Here is a 14047-nt window from a genome sequence, read left to right as displayed (position 1 = left end):
TTATTTTTAAATTTTAATGGGGTGTTTAGTTTTTTTAAGAGAAAAAATTCAAAACAAGATAATAGGGTAACAATGGTTAGTACATTGTATTATCTTTAACTGTTTTTTATAAATACAGGTTTATGTAAACTGTCATGGTACAAGTAGGAGTAGAATAACATATCTCTGACTTTTGAACCTGGGACAAGTGAGTTAAGCATTCTAAAAGTTAATTTCCCCCTCGGTAAAATAATGATAATTAAAGAAGCTGGCACATAGGCTGTGAGGAATAAATGAGATAATGTGTATAAAGACACTAATTCTTGTGACCTACACAGAATAAAGCTCTGTCAGCGCATCTTACATTCCTTTTCCACCTTTACCACCTGGAGACAGGAACACAGATCCTAGCTACTACCTGATGTGTAAAATAGTGCTCTTCTACGTGTTTTGAATTTGCCTTTCTGAAGCTTTAAGAAGGCCCTGAATTTAACTCTATTAAGATCCAGTAAGCAAATCTTGAGTTTAGTTTTTCCTTAGGCTTCACAATTTTATTGGAATCTATTCTGTCCTTATCTTAAACAGTTTCATGCCACTATAATACAATACTTGAGATTGGGTAATTTGTAATGAACAAATTTACTTTTCTAAAATTCTGGCTGCTGGGAAGTATTAAGATCAAGACTGGCACCCAGTAAGGGCCTTCTTGCTGCGTCCTCACAGGTGGAAAGCAGAAAGGTAAGAAGAAGAATGAAGCCTTTTATAACTCCACTAGTCTCATTCATAAGGGAGGTTCCCTCATGGCCTAATCAGCTCCTAAATTCCCCATCTCCTAATATTGTCACATCAGCACATGCTTGAGTTTTGGAGGGGATACATTCACACCATAGCGCTCCCTGTAGCTGCCATATATTAACTCAAGACTCATAATTTATAGTTGGCCCTCTGTACTGCAGATTTCAGATCCTACATCCTTGGGTTCAGCCAACAGTAGATCAAAAGTATTTGAAAAGCAAGTCCATCTGAAAATGTACAAATTGTTTTCCTTGTTATTAATCCCTAAACAATACAACTGTTTACAGCATTTATATTGGGTTAGGTATTATAAAGAAACACAAGAGGATATGTGTAGTTTTCACCCAAATACTGTCCTCCTCCAGCACCGCAGATTTTGGTATGGGTGTGGTGGTCCTGGAACCAGCCCCATGGATACCCAGGGCAGACTGTCTGCCATTGTGCAGCATCTACTTGAAATTCGTTTTTTTTTTATTTTTTTTTTATTTTCTCCGAAGTGTTTCCTAATGTTTCTGGGCTTCAAAAAACAAGACTTCTCAAAGAAGTCTTTTCTACAAAAACAGACTACACATTTAATTTCATTTTGAAAACTTCATGAAGTATTTTTTTAGCCTTGGTAGCCCATTGTATTGGTGAGTTACATCTGCTATAACTGTAATTCATGGTAGTTTAAAAATTAAGAATTTTAAAGGTAAATTTAAGCTACAAGACTGTGATTTAAATAAAGATTAATTGCATATTTCAGTTTTTCTTGATCTCATTCTCTCAGCTACTGAAGCAGAGTTGGACTCATGACACCAGATCACCTAACGTGCTGCACCACGTGATTTTGCCGGGGTGGGAAGCACTGTTCCTGTAACCGCCACGTGTCCAGAAAGTTTTGTAAATGTAGTGTCACCCTTAACGTGTCGTTACCATGCACACAAATGGAGCAGAATTTAAAACGGCTTTCAATTCACTTGTTTGGAAAACACACGCATATATACTAATTCCTACACTAGGGTATACTACACAAATTGCATAATCCCAGGGCTACATGTCAGAAGCTGAAAAGTTTTCAAAAGCTAAAGCTAAAAGCCAAGTGTGGTAGCACATGTGCATTTAGCAACTTAGTGAGGCTCTGCCTCAGAATTGAAAGATAAATAAAAAGGGGCTGGGGATTTACCTCACTGTGAAGACCCTGGGTTCAGTCCCAGTACCACAGAAGCAAAGGAGAATGGGAATTACGCATGTTGCTCAGTGGCAGAGCACTCTGCTGGCACATGCAAGGGTCTGCGTTTCATCCCAGTGCCAAGAACAAATATATATTAACATTTAAAAGGCTAAGTTAATAAAACAAAGCAAACAAACAAATCCGCTTTGACTTCCAAAAATGGCAACATGTGATTTCTCCCTCCATTTCTACCACCTTCGACTACAAGGGTGTTCTGGAGGTGCTGTGTGCAGGCCTCGTGGGGAGCTGGTGTTGGGAGTGGACCTCGGCCGGGCCAGTCACATTTCCTCCTGTCTCCCCCGGGAGGCCTGCTTGAACACGAAAAGATAGCAGCTTGCCATTTTTTTCTCTCAGAGAAAACCGGACAGCATTTGGACCATAATTTTGCAGTCTTGTGGAGTGCTGAATTCTTCAAAGTGCTAAATTCTTCACCCTAACGCATCCGGTCTTTTGCTGAATGCTCACAGATGCAGCTACCCAGTTTCAACTGAGAAAGATCTTTCGTACTTTTAAGCAAAGGGCATCAGAAAGAAATAATAAATTTACATCTCATTCCTCTATGAGGCATTTTCCTATCCACTGCCCATGTACAAATTACCAGTAGCTATTTGCCGTGAAAAAAACTATATTGCTCCATGTGTGAAATTTCAAGTGTTGGTGCTGTCCATCCAAATGCTCTGTGTTTGTGTTCATATCAAATTTAGTGATTCAGGGACTGTGGTGGGTACAAATCTGATTTTTGTGCAGAATGTGTGTGTGTGTGTGTGTGTGTGTGTGTGTGTTCATACTCTTGCGAGAAACGCAGGCAAGCTGGAAAGATGTTGAAATGTTTAGTCAGGTCTTCTTTCAGTGAAAAGAGGTGTATAAAACACCCTGATGATGAGCAGCAATTAACAGTGCATTACTTTCTGGAAAAGACTTGAAGCCAGCTGCCCTGCAGGTCAGAGTCAATAAAGACTGAGTTACTAACAATAGCCTTTCTCTCCCGCTGGAGCTTTGGACTTAACCCTAACTTCATCAGGCAGAGAAGAAGAGGGTCACGCGAACAATAGGCGCCTTGGAAGTTGACTTGGGCCTAATGTGCAGAGCCGTAAAAGCTGTCAGAGGGCTTGATGGATTGGCTTGCACGCCACAGTCCCCAGTGCAAAGCACTAATGTTTTTGCCTCTTTTGAGAGGGCTGATGTGCCACCTGGGGTCAGAACTTATCAGTCTGTGGGGCTAATGTTTCAGAGGAGACCAAAGTGCAGTCAATAATTTATATGGAAATTTGTGCTTAGATTCACAGGGAGAGCAGGTTCTGACTTGAGTTCCTCTGTCCAGAAAGAAGTTGGGGCCAACTTCAGATCTCACTGATAGCATCATTGCCATGTGTGCTGGTGAAAATTAAAGTCATTATGGAATATTTATTTAGCAGTTAACATTTGGAGCCATATTTTAGGAGACATGACTAAAGGAAACAGCAATTTTGAACTTACTAGGAAAACAAAACCACTTCTGGATTGTAATCAGCAGTTCAGGTGAAATCCGAGTGACTTCGGAAATAATTACTAAGTGTCCATGGGGAGCTTTGGTTTACAGGCTCTGAAATTGAGGTTCATGGTACTGACAACACGGAGAGAAATGTTAGGTAATATCCAAGACGGAACAAGATACAAATGTCAGAGAGGAATTAGATTTCAACTGGATGCCTTGAATACTTCATCCAGTTTTCAGGGAAACGGAAGCAAAAGTTGGCTTAGAAGGCTGCATGTGCCGCATGTGTGTCCGCACGAACACGCGTGTTCGTGTAGGCAGTGTACAGAAACAGTGGGGCAGTGACTGAGCAGGCCCGGTCAATCAGTAACCAGCGAACTTTTGTTCTGCTCCAGCAAAATGATGACTGTGCTCCAGTAAGTGCTAACAAAGGCTCTTTTCCCTTCCCTCTGCTCTAGGAGAGCACTGTTAGTCACACTTCATTAGGCTTGTTTACAGAAAAGAGCTGGTCTCTAAGCACGTTATTGAAATACTTGTAACTCCATGGGGCTTTTTTCTTTTTTCTTTCCCTGAAAGATAAGAACTTTGGAATGTGGAAGGGGGGAGGGTGGGAAGCAGCTCCTGCCCATTCTGCGCGAAACCGATCTGTGCACGGGACAACAGAAAGGTGCGCTTGTACCGAACCACTGCACCGTCCTGAGCCTCACTGCAGCGTCTCCTTTCTGTTGTCAGCACACCTGGCCGCTTTACTTTTGCACTTTACAGTCTAGACACACATTGGGTGTTCAGTTAGCTGTTCCTAAAACTTGCAGTGAGGTGTCCTTATCTTTCAGTGGCCCAGAGAGCTTCTCTCACTGTTGAGTGGTCAAAGAACAGTGGCTTTAAACATTAGATGCATTTGTTGGGAAAGCTAACTTTATACTGGCTGAAATTAGTTTTGGGCACAGAGATAATATAGGGTGTTGTTAAGATTGGAATTTGCAGCCCTTAAAGTTCCAAAAGATAGATATGCAGCCTGGTCCCCAGGTTTATAGGTTAATTAGCGCAGTATCTGAAGATGTTTCACCTGGAAGGGTTGGGATAACTTGCTGGTGGCTACATGTCCACGTGTGCAGTTCCTGGCAGTTTTGCATTTCCTTCCCTTCTTTGGCTTATTGCCTGAGTTACAGGAGAGTTTAAAAGATGAGGGAGCCTGGGAGATACTTGCATACCTGTAACCCCTTCTACTAGGGAGGCTGAGACAGTAGGGTTGCAAGTCGGAGTGAGTTCAGCCTGGACAAATTAGAGAGACCTCATCTCAAAATAAAAAATAAAGGGACTTGGGGATGTAACTCAGCATTCCCTGGGTTCAGTTCCCAGTACCAGGAAAAACAAAACAGAGCCACAGTACATTTGCTGAATAACTACTTTATGCCCGTGCTAAACGCCTTCCATAAATCATACCATATTTCAGACTCATATTGCCCCTGTTTTTATGATGAGGAGTGTGAGGTGCAGAGAGGTTTATGTCAGCTCTGCACAGGGGCTGTGAACCAGGAGGCTGTCTCTCTGAAGCCGTGTTTGTAGGAATTTAGAGTGCTCCGTTTGCTCACCGCCCTTACTCTTTCTTCTTGTTGGTCTTCCAATTTGACTGCAGACTGAACTTGATTAGGGTGACTACATACAGTTTTCCCGATGTGCTGTGAAATGAGGCATATTATGCACCAGTCGCACGCTCCCTGTAGGGTAAAGCTCCTCCATCTAGGTGAGAGCAGGGAGGGGCTCCGTAGCGTGAACCTCACTCACCTTGCATCATGACCTTCACTGGAAAGCGTCTCTGACACCCCCAGCCCTTTCCACGTGGGCCAGCGTAGTGGCTTTTCATGATGCACAAAATGTACCTCTTTGTGTGCCAGCTGCCTGCAGATCCCTCCCACTCACTCACACATGCACGTGCACGCACACCAGCGCACGCTCACACAGAGTGAAGAGAAAGAGTTCCATTTCAGCTGCTGCTGTAAATTGCTATTTTAAATTTCACTGAGTGGAATAATAGCAGAGTGATCATCTGTAGTGAGCGTTGTTGGCCTTTGTGAAGAACAGCTCCTTCAGAGGTTCCGTGATTTACAGAGGACACAGCTGGTGGCCGGCAGAGCTGTAGGAATGTGTGCTCTCTGGGGCCCGGTGAGCTAGAGATGAAAAGGGCCCAGAGCTGGCACAAAAGCAAATAAGCGCACTGACTTTAAATAAAGCATCATAATTTATAGGAAGCCCGCTCTTCAATCCCAGTGAGATGCACGGATCAGTAGCAGCTTTTTGATGTGGAGCATAATTGTCAATTGGTTCCCACTGTCTCCTTATAGCTCAAGGACTGAGGGTGGTAAAGAGTTACTTTAAAGCACAGTCTTACAATTTAGAGTTGCGTTACTCATATTTTGACAGCGATTCAAATGCACTTAAACTTGAAACTGTTAATCACCCATGGCCTAGAGGGTACCGATGGGGAAGAGAGGGGGGTTTGAGGAAGAGCAGGTAACCAGGAAACCAGGTGACCAGGTAACCAGGAAAGCGGGGAGGACCAGTATTTGCACCCTCCCTTTTGCTTGCCTCCCTTCCCTGCCAAGTAATGAGGGTTTTGATTCTTACATTTTATTTCCTTTATATCTTTCAGTTTCACTCATCTCAGCAATCACCTCACACACCAGCCTCTCCCTGCCCACCGGGAGCATGGCCTGGTCCATGAAGTGGGGGAATGGCAGAGATCTGTTAGGTGACTTCACTTTTGCAGCACTTTACGCCCTTCCCTCCTTCCCCCCTGCAGGGCTCTTTTTGGGGAGACTTTTGCCTAGAGGATAGTTTATTTTTGTCTGTTTGTGTTGTTCTCTTCATGTGTGTTCCTAGCTGAAGTCACAGCCTCATGGCGAGCTTGGGTGTAGGAGCCGGGAGCCAAGAAGATCCTGGAATTAGTGTGACATGTAGGAAATGATGGGAGCACAGGTGTGAATGGCTGCATCCTCTCAGGTGCTTCTCCTTGGAGACATGTGAGTGCTTCACAAGGAGCAGAGGCTTTCCTTCTGGCCGTTGGAGACCCTGGCCATGTGCTGTGTGCCCAGGGTCACTTATATACAGCTGTGTCCTAAAATAACACTCTTAGGAAAGGAATGACTATTGGGGGAAATACAATAAGAACTGAATCATTATTACGACCCATAGGAAGCCTACTTTAACAAATACTTATAAAATATCTTTCCCAAATTTTCAAGTGCTCTTATTTATGTAAAAATATCTCCCAATGAGCTAATAATAATAAAAGCTTGTGAGACAGGATTGGGGGAGGGGAGGCGGTTCCCTCAACATTCAACATTGAACTTGAGCTTTCTCATGAAGAACTGGGGAGGAAGGGAATGAGAAATCATCTGTCCCTCTAATGAGGAAATTGTGCTTCAGAAAAGAAAAGGATGTGAGAAGACCACCAGGGTTACAAATCATCATCTCAGCTTATCAGATGTCAGCTAAATCCGTGGGTGCCTAGACAATGCAAGTTCTGAACCTGGTATCGGAAATCAGAGCAGAGCTGTTGCTTATCCCCATGCTACCAGGCCTCAAAGGAGGCAGGGACTTACTGGAAAGTTTACCCAAAGGCAAGCCATGAAACCTCTTTGTGCAGATGCATGCAGACACACTGCATGCATTATATGTACATGCTCAGCTTATACATTTAAATTGCTCCACATGTCTGTGTCAGAAAACTGCGCGCGCGCGTGTGTGTGTGTGTGTGTGTGTGTGTGTGTGTGTGTGTATTTTTCTGGCCATCTGCCCTGTCTTTTTTTGTCCTTTTCATCCCTGTATGTGTCATGGACCACTGCCTAAAATCCATCCCCTCAAGGGTACAGAGGGTGGCATTTAATGCTGCCCAGCTAAGTGTTTCTGGCTTGCAGCCCCCCTCCCCAAACAAACTCCAGGGACTTGTTCTCCTCCCCTCTCCTAACACTCTAACCTTAGACTTGTTCACTTGCCTGTCTCCAAGGAGGAAGTCCGAGTACCTTACAGAAACTGTTAGAGGAATTGCCCAAGTAATCAGGAGTACATACACTGGTGTGAATGGTGGATGTGTGTATACTCTTACGTTGGCTCAGACCATCAAGGGGGCAGTGTTACTGTGAGATACATATGTCTGTCTAACTTCAAAGCAATTGCTTTTGTTACTGATCACATTTAAATTTCTGTCTAAAGATCTCTGTGTGAATTTTTTCATGATGTTTTTATGTGACCTAAAGTGTCTATAATGACACCTATGATATTTTGTAACTGCAAATTTGTTTGTTAGAACACAGGATTTGATTGTTTAGAAGAAGCAAAGCATCTTTCTTCAATAAGCATTAATTGCTCTGTAGTGACGGATCTTATATTTTTGAGAGTTTTAGCTTGGCTATCAGAGTTTTCATTAATGTTTAGACAAGAGTGATACTTGGTCACTGAAAACCCTGTCACCATCTTCATATGTGGGACAGGTGCCCATGCAAATGTATGGGACAGCATTTTAGTGTCCTGGTGGTGCCTGACAAAAGCCTTGCTTCCGTCCCTCTTCTTACCCACTAGACTTCTTAACAGGCCATTGTATTTTCTAGAAATGGGAAAGGATAACGTTACTAGGGAAGCAAGAGAAAGAAAAGCAGCAAGAGCTTCTTTTAGCTGACCAGTCAACTGGATATTGACCACCTGTCTTCATGGGAAAGAAATAGATGGCAATGAATAAGCGAGAGTCTAGTTTTCCAAGAAGCTCAATGATTTTCCCAAATCAATACAGCTCATCAGACCTCAGAACAAAGGCTGCGGGCAAGGTGACAGTGATGGAAGTGGCTCTGTGTTCTTTTGTGTATTAAACCGTAAGCCCCATGGGGAAACAAGATTTCTTTAGCTGTGCCTTTGGGGGTGGGGTGGGGAACTCATTCAGCGTATTTGGGCTAGGGGAACTTAGATTTTTAGAAAAAGATCTCCATAGATTATATTGATGCTCAAGTGTACTTCTGAAAGAGATAAACTCAGTCAAGGAAGGAAATACTGTCTTTTAAAATGCAGATTAGGATAGCATTTTGCTATTGTTTTTTGGTATTGGTTAGGGTTTAATTTTTCCTCTTGTTATTTATTTATGGATGGTGTTTGGATGAACCTAAAAGAATGTTCATTCAGGTTAACCTCTCGCAAAGAATCACACCTGTCCTCCCATAAATGAGCCTATTCCCAGTGTCCTGAAAAGCACAGCAAACTCTAACTGGAATGCTGGACTGCTGGACTGCTGTTGGGGAGGTTATGATTAACATAGATAGGGTGAAAACAAGCATATTCCTGCCATTGACAGAGAAGAGCTATCCAAACCAGCAATTTTTAGCCCTAGTCCTTTAATCTTTAAGCTCACTGTGCTTTCCTAAAGTAGTATATTAACACCAGGGCAGTGTGTGTCTGGGGTTTATGGCAGGGGTGGCGGCACACTAGGGCATGAAGTGTTTCATTACACTTCCTTTTGTTGGTACTGCCCTATCTCCCAAGCTCCACTGCCATACACTATTTGTTCAGATAAAGCCCAATGTTCAGGGTGACTAATCGCAGCACTGTGTTCCAGATGGTTTGATTACAGGATGTGGTTAGAGTGACTTTTAAAACATTCAGCCCAGCAGTAGGGCTCTTTAAAAAATACTGCTTTTCATGGTCATGTGACAACACTTTTCTTACCCTAGTGCTCCATCTATACTCGGTGTAGATAATGGAAGGGACTGCTGCTTTCTGGCTGGCAGGTATTTTATGGGCAACCTTAGTTGTAAATTTAAAATTGTTGAGACAATTATAAACTCAGCTTTGTCCTTTGAAAAAGGATCTGTATGAAGGCTGAAGCTATAAACCAATGAATAGAGGTATCTTATATTGCGCTTCAAGAAAAACTCTAGTATTGAATACAACAAAAACAACAAAATATTAGCAAAGGGAGTTTTGAACAAAGGAGCAAGGATAAATCATACCTTGTGCGATAGTTACATTGTATAAAATGTAAGGTGAAACAATGCCTGAAGTGTATGAACTTGATCTTGTGCTCAGGAAATCAGCATATTGTGGTATTCCTGTTACCACTTACATTTCACTAGAAAGAATGTAAGGAAGGAAAGATATGTGCAGAGTTTGAAAAGAAGGGTTATGGCGTAAATGGGTTACAAGTTGCTGTTATTAGAACGAGGTTTCTGTTTTCTGCCTGAATGCACACCAAGTCCATCCAGATGTGGTCGTCTGAGTAAGAGTTCAAAAACACTTCTGCCTCATTCCAAATTCCGCCTTTGCAAGGCTTGGCAAAGACTTCTGTCCCAGGGATGAGCCACTTTAAAGACTCCGAGACAGTCTTTAAACTGTAATACAAACAGAGTTATACTGATCCACTGGGAAATCAGGCATTTGCCCAGTTCTTGAGGAAACAGCTTCACAAATACCAGAAATAATAATTCATAAGCCACATTTATAACATCTTTGGAGTAAAATCTCCCCACAGAGAATGTCTATCATCTATAAGCTAGTGAGAGATTATACTTATTGAAAAAATATGATAATAGTGCATAGAAGTCACTGAGGAGGATTCTGTGTAGATTCTGGTTATTTTCTGTGTGTTCAGTGAACGCTCACTGGGAGCTGGACAGTGTACTCTCATGGGCTGGAGTGTGCAGACACTGCCCATATTTAAAGACTGTCCCCCACTTGGAAGAGACAGGCTCACTGTTTACAGGCATGGAGTGAAATGTTTAAAGGACCAGGTATTAACGAAGGAGAAAGTCTTAATCATGTTCAAACATGATGGAGTTTTTCTTGCTCACTTAACAGACTGAGCTGTATATTCCTGATGAGGGAGGGTCCCCTCATCATTCAGAGTCCCAGATAAAGGAACCTCCCCACTTCAGTTTGTGGCCTTTAAGGTCAGTGTAGTTGTTCCAGAAAGAGGAAGAGACTAGAGCACAAAGTGCAGGTTCTTACAGTCTAGGCCCACATGCCTCCACTCAGCTTCCTCTGCTGGAACATAGAAGCCACTAGCCGGAAGGCTAAGAAAGTCCAGCCGCAGACTCAGGAAGAGGAGGGAACCGGTTCTTGTGAGCATCCTTTGGTGGGAGAACTGTGCACAGAAGCCAGTTGGGGCCCAGGAGAGACGAGCCATTTGAGGGGTGATGCGCACAACATGTATGTGACCAGGGAGAGAAACTGCATGGAGAAAACACTGGGATTTTCCTCCGGTCCTAATTTATTAGGAACTTTCTCACTTTCCTGTGGCTTCAGAGTAAAGAATCTTATTTAAGGTTTCATGCAGGGGAGTTAAAATCATAACATGAAAAAAAGTTGAAGATGCTTGTCTAGAGATGGAGAGCAGGAGGAGAGGGTGACTCGGAAGGGAGGGAGGGAGGGAGGGAAAGAAGGTGGGGGGGGAGAGAGTGGGGAGGAAGGAAGTGGGGGCAGGCAGGGAGAAAGGAAGTGAATGCTGACGTGGTTTTTCCTTGCCTGGATGAATGGGGGCAGGTAGCCGGGCTGTTGCTGCAGGCTATCAGAAGGCCCAGGCAGGACCATGATATTCAAAGATAAATTTTAGTTTAACACAAGGAACACCTTTTTATAAGGTGAGTGGGAAAGAACTAGGCAGTCTAAGGTGGGTGCTGGTAAAATCCTTTATCAGTAATATGGCCAGAAGGAAAGGGACCACACAAATAAAAGCATTGACTTCGCACCAGCAGCTTCCTCAGCCATAGATAGCTCTTGTGTCCTTGAGGCTTGGCTATCATCATTCCCTTTGCCTGTTAATTACCTGAAGACCTTTAGTTGTCTCTGGGTACCAACGTTCTGGAACTTTCTTGCTAATTCAGACTCCCAGAGTAAGCCCATTTGGTTGCCTCTGCTTCAGGTGCCCATCGTGGTTCCATTCCGATGGGGCCAGGGTGAGGATTGCTGGTCTGAGACCCTGGATACCTAAGGTTACCCTCCGAGCAGGAACTGAGGACTGAGGGCAAACACCAGTGTCATCACACTCAGGGTCTAGTCCACTGTGATGGGATAAGGGGCCTGCTCTGTAAACACAGGCAGTATGCAGAGCTACACTTCCGCTTTTGGATGACATGTCTGCCTGTGTTGTTCTAAGATTACAGACTCTTGAAATACAGAGTGTGGTCAGAGTCCTAGCCAATGGGCCTGGTTCAGTAGTACCAAATAGCTATCTAACGCACAGTCCACAGACACAGTCAGCGCTGGGTGGGCCTGTCGCCACGGGAAACAGCACTGGAATCCTTCTGAGGTCTCGGGTTTTTTGGCTTGTGGAGATGAGGGCCTTATGTTATATAATCAATACCATGTTCATAGTAAATGTCCTGTAGATAATATGCCTTTGGGAGCAGCAGCTTATGTGCTGCACCAGTATCTGAGACAAACTGTGACCAGCAAAGAAAACCAGTGCAGTGGCATACCCTGACTATCCCACCTGTGCCGCCGCTGTACTCTGCCTTTACCAGTTGCAAGCCTGAGGTATTTTTCAAGTATGAACTGTTATAGGACAGGCATTAGCTCTTCCAGAAAGAGCCTGCCCAGTCCATGGTGCAAAAGAGAGCATCATCAGCTTATGCGCATCATTTGAGAATACAAAGACAAAAAGGACTTCAGAGCCCTCCCAGCACCTCGCTCACAGGCTAGGTGTTTGGAAAAATGCATGTGCCTGGAGAGAAAGTACTGAAGCCTTTGGGAATAAGTACCCATGGATTTCTAATTTATACCTCTCTGCCCAGATTTATACAATCAAGGTTGTACTTCTGGAGAAATGACTTTCACCTTGAGCATTTGTGCCTTGAAGTCAGGATAGTGCGCTTTATACGGCCACGGATTGCAAATGTTCACGTGAGGTTTCGCGAAACGATTGGTCGTGTTCCCGCAGTGGAGCTGGACACCCTTTGCACGGCCCTTCCCGGCGGCTCTGCAGACCAGCAGTGCACCCTGTGCGCGTGCGCAGGGGCCGGCGCGGGGTGTGCTTGCGCGGGAAGGGAAGCGGGGCAGGAGCCGGCGTCCGGGGGGCGCGTCAGTCCGGAGCGCTTTAAACACCCGGGGCTCCCGGAGAGTGGGGGTGACCGGTTGGGCCCTGTGAGGCCGAAACGCGCTTTTCCGCCGGCTTCCCCGCGAGCACACGCGGTGCCCACACCCTGCGCTTAGATCGGAGTCTGCAGGTGTGGGGCTGCGACGGTCCGGCGCGGCCCGGTTGCGGGCGGCGTGGGTCGCGGCGGGAAGCCGGGAGGCAAGGCTGGGCAGGCCCGCGCCGCCGCCTTCCCCGGGCTCCGCCGGCCAATCAGACGCGAGCGTTGGCTGCCGGCGCTGGCCAATCCGCGGCCAGCGTTTGCTGGAAACGCGAAACCCTTAGGGGAAAAGCAATAACAAAAGCCTTTCACTGCAGACAAATGTTAAGTGTCTGTGCAGACTTTTCCTGTTTTTAATTTTATTACTGCAAGAATGGAGGGTTTGTTGTTTCTTTCATGTTTCCTTTCAAGCAATTTTAATTATACATTTGTGCTACATCAGGGGCTCTGGAACGCAGTGATTCAGCCCATTGCATCTAAAGCTGAAATGCAGTAACCTTCTGGCGATACAGATATATTCCTGCACTGTAAATATAGCTGACATGCTCAAGAATTTTAAGCAGCTGCAAAGGTCTTTGACACCACACACGGTGCCCCAGAGAGCAGATGATGAGAAAACCAGCTCAGTCGTACCCTTCCTTCCTTTCGCACCCCCTTGCTGAAGGGATGTGCTCGTAAAGAAGCCTTTCCTCCAGTTGTTCTGTCCTGTGTACATTTTGACCAAATGCCTAATTACCACTGCCTCTCATTGCCATATGAATTTCTTATACACAACGGGTTAAAAAAAAAATTCCTGAGGGAATTACAAAGGACTCAGCCATGATTTGAGGAAAGGCTTGTGTTGCTTCATCCTAGCTTTTCTTTCCGCGCTACACTATTGCTACAATAGGCTGAATTTACAGTGAGTAAATTCAGCTGTCACGTAAGTAATAACAACACAGACCATATGGGAAACAATTTTAAAGCCCCCTTTGGAGACTCGTGAAAGAAAATCTTCCTTCTTCGCTAACGTCCCAACCTTTCAAATATTTTACCTGCTGTTAGAACGTTCTCAAGGAAATGAGTCTTACCTTGTGAGGCTTCCCTTACCATAAAGAAGCGCAGCTCGGGTTTTCTGTAAAATTCAAAATGGCAGTGGCAGCACAAGTGAACAAACCAGCTGGAGACAGACCTCGAGTCATGTTCTCCGATGTCTCCAAGAGAGACTAGAGAAGGGAGGCTGCAGGAAACGAAGCAAAGTTTCAGATATTTCATTTGTTTGCCCTAATATTTTATGTGTGTCTCAAAATGTAGGTTTTTTAAAAACGGGTTTTAAAGAAGTAATTCTTAAAAAGTGGCACTTATCCTCCAGAGAAATAAAGAGGATGTTATATTTTGTTTTTTGGTGCCATTTGGTGTACTAAGTGCACTTAAGTTTGGTAATTCACAGATGCAGTGCTAAATTAAATTGTCTGTGTGCAAAGCAGTGGGAAAGCA

General features: G+C 44.4%; 1 protein-coding gene across 6 annotated transcripts in view; it reads left to right on the top strand.

Moving 5' to 3' along the window:
- Znf608 (zinc finger protein 608) overlaps positions 1-14047 on the top strand; it is a 114297-nt gene that overhangs the window by 87947 nt on the left and 12303 nt on the right. The window lies entirely within an intron of this gene.

This window comes from Chinchilla lanigera, unplaced genomic scaffold (assembly GCF_000276665.1).
Source record: "Chinchilla lanigera isolate Chin_1 unplaced genomic scaffold, ChiLan1.0 scaffold00120, whole genome shotgun sequence".
Lineage (NCBI taxonomy): Eukaryota > Metazoa > Chordata > Mammalia > Rodentia > Chinchillidae > Chinchilla > Chinchilla lanigera.
Note: the sequence above shows the minus strand (reverse complement) of the source record. Positions and strands in the feature narration are given on the sequence as shown.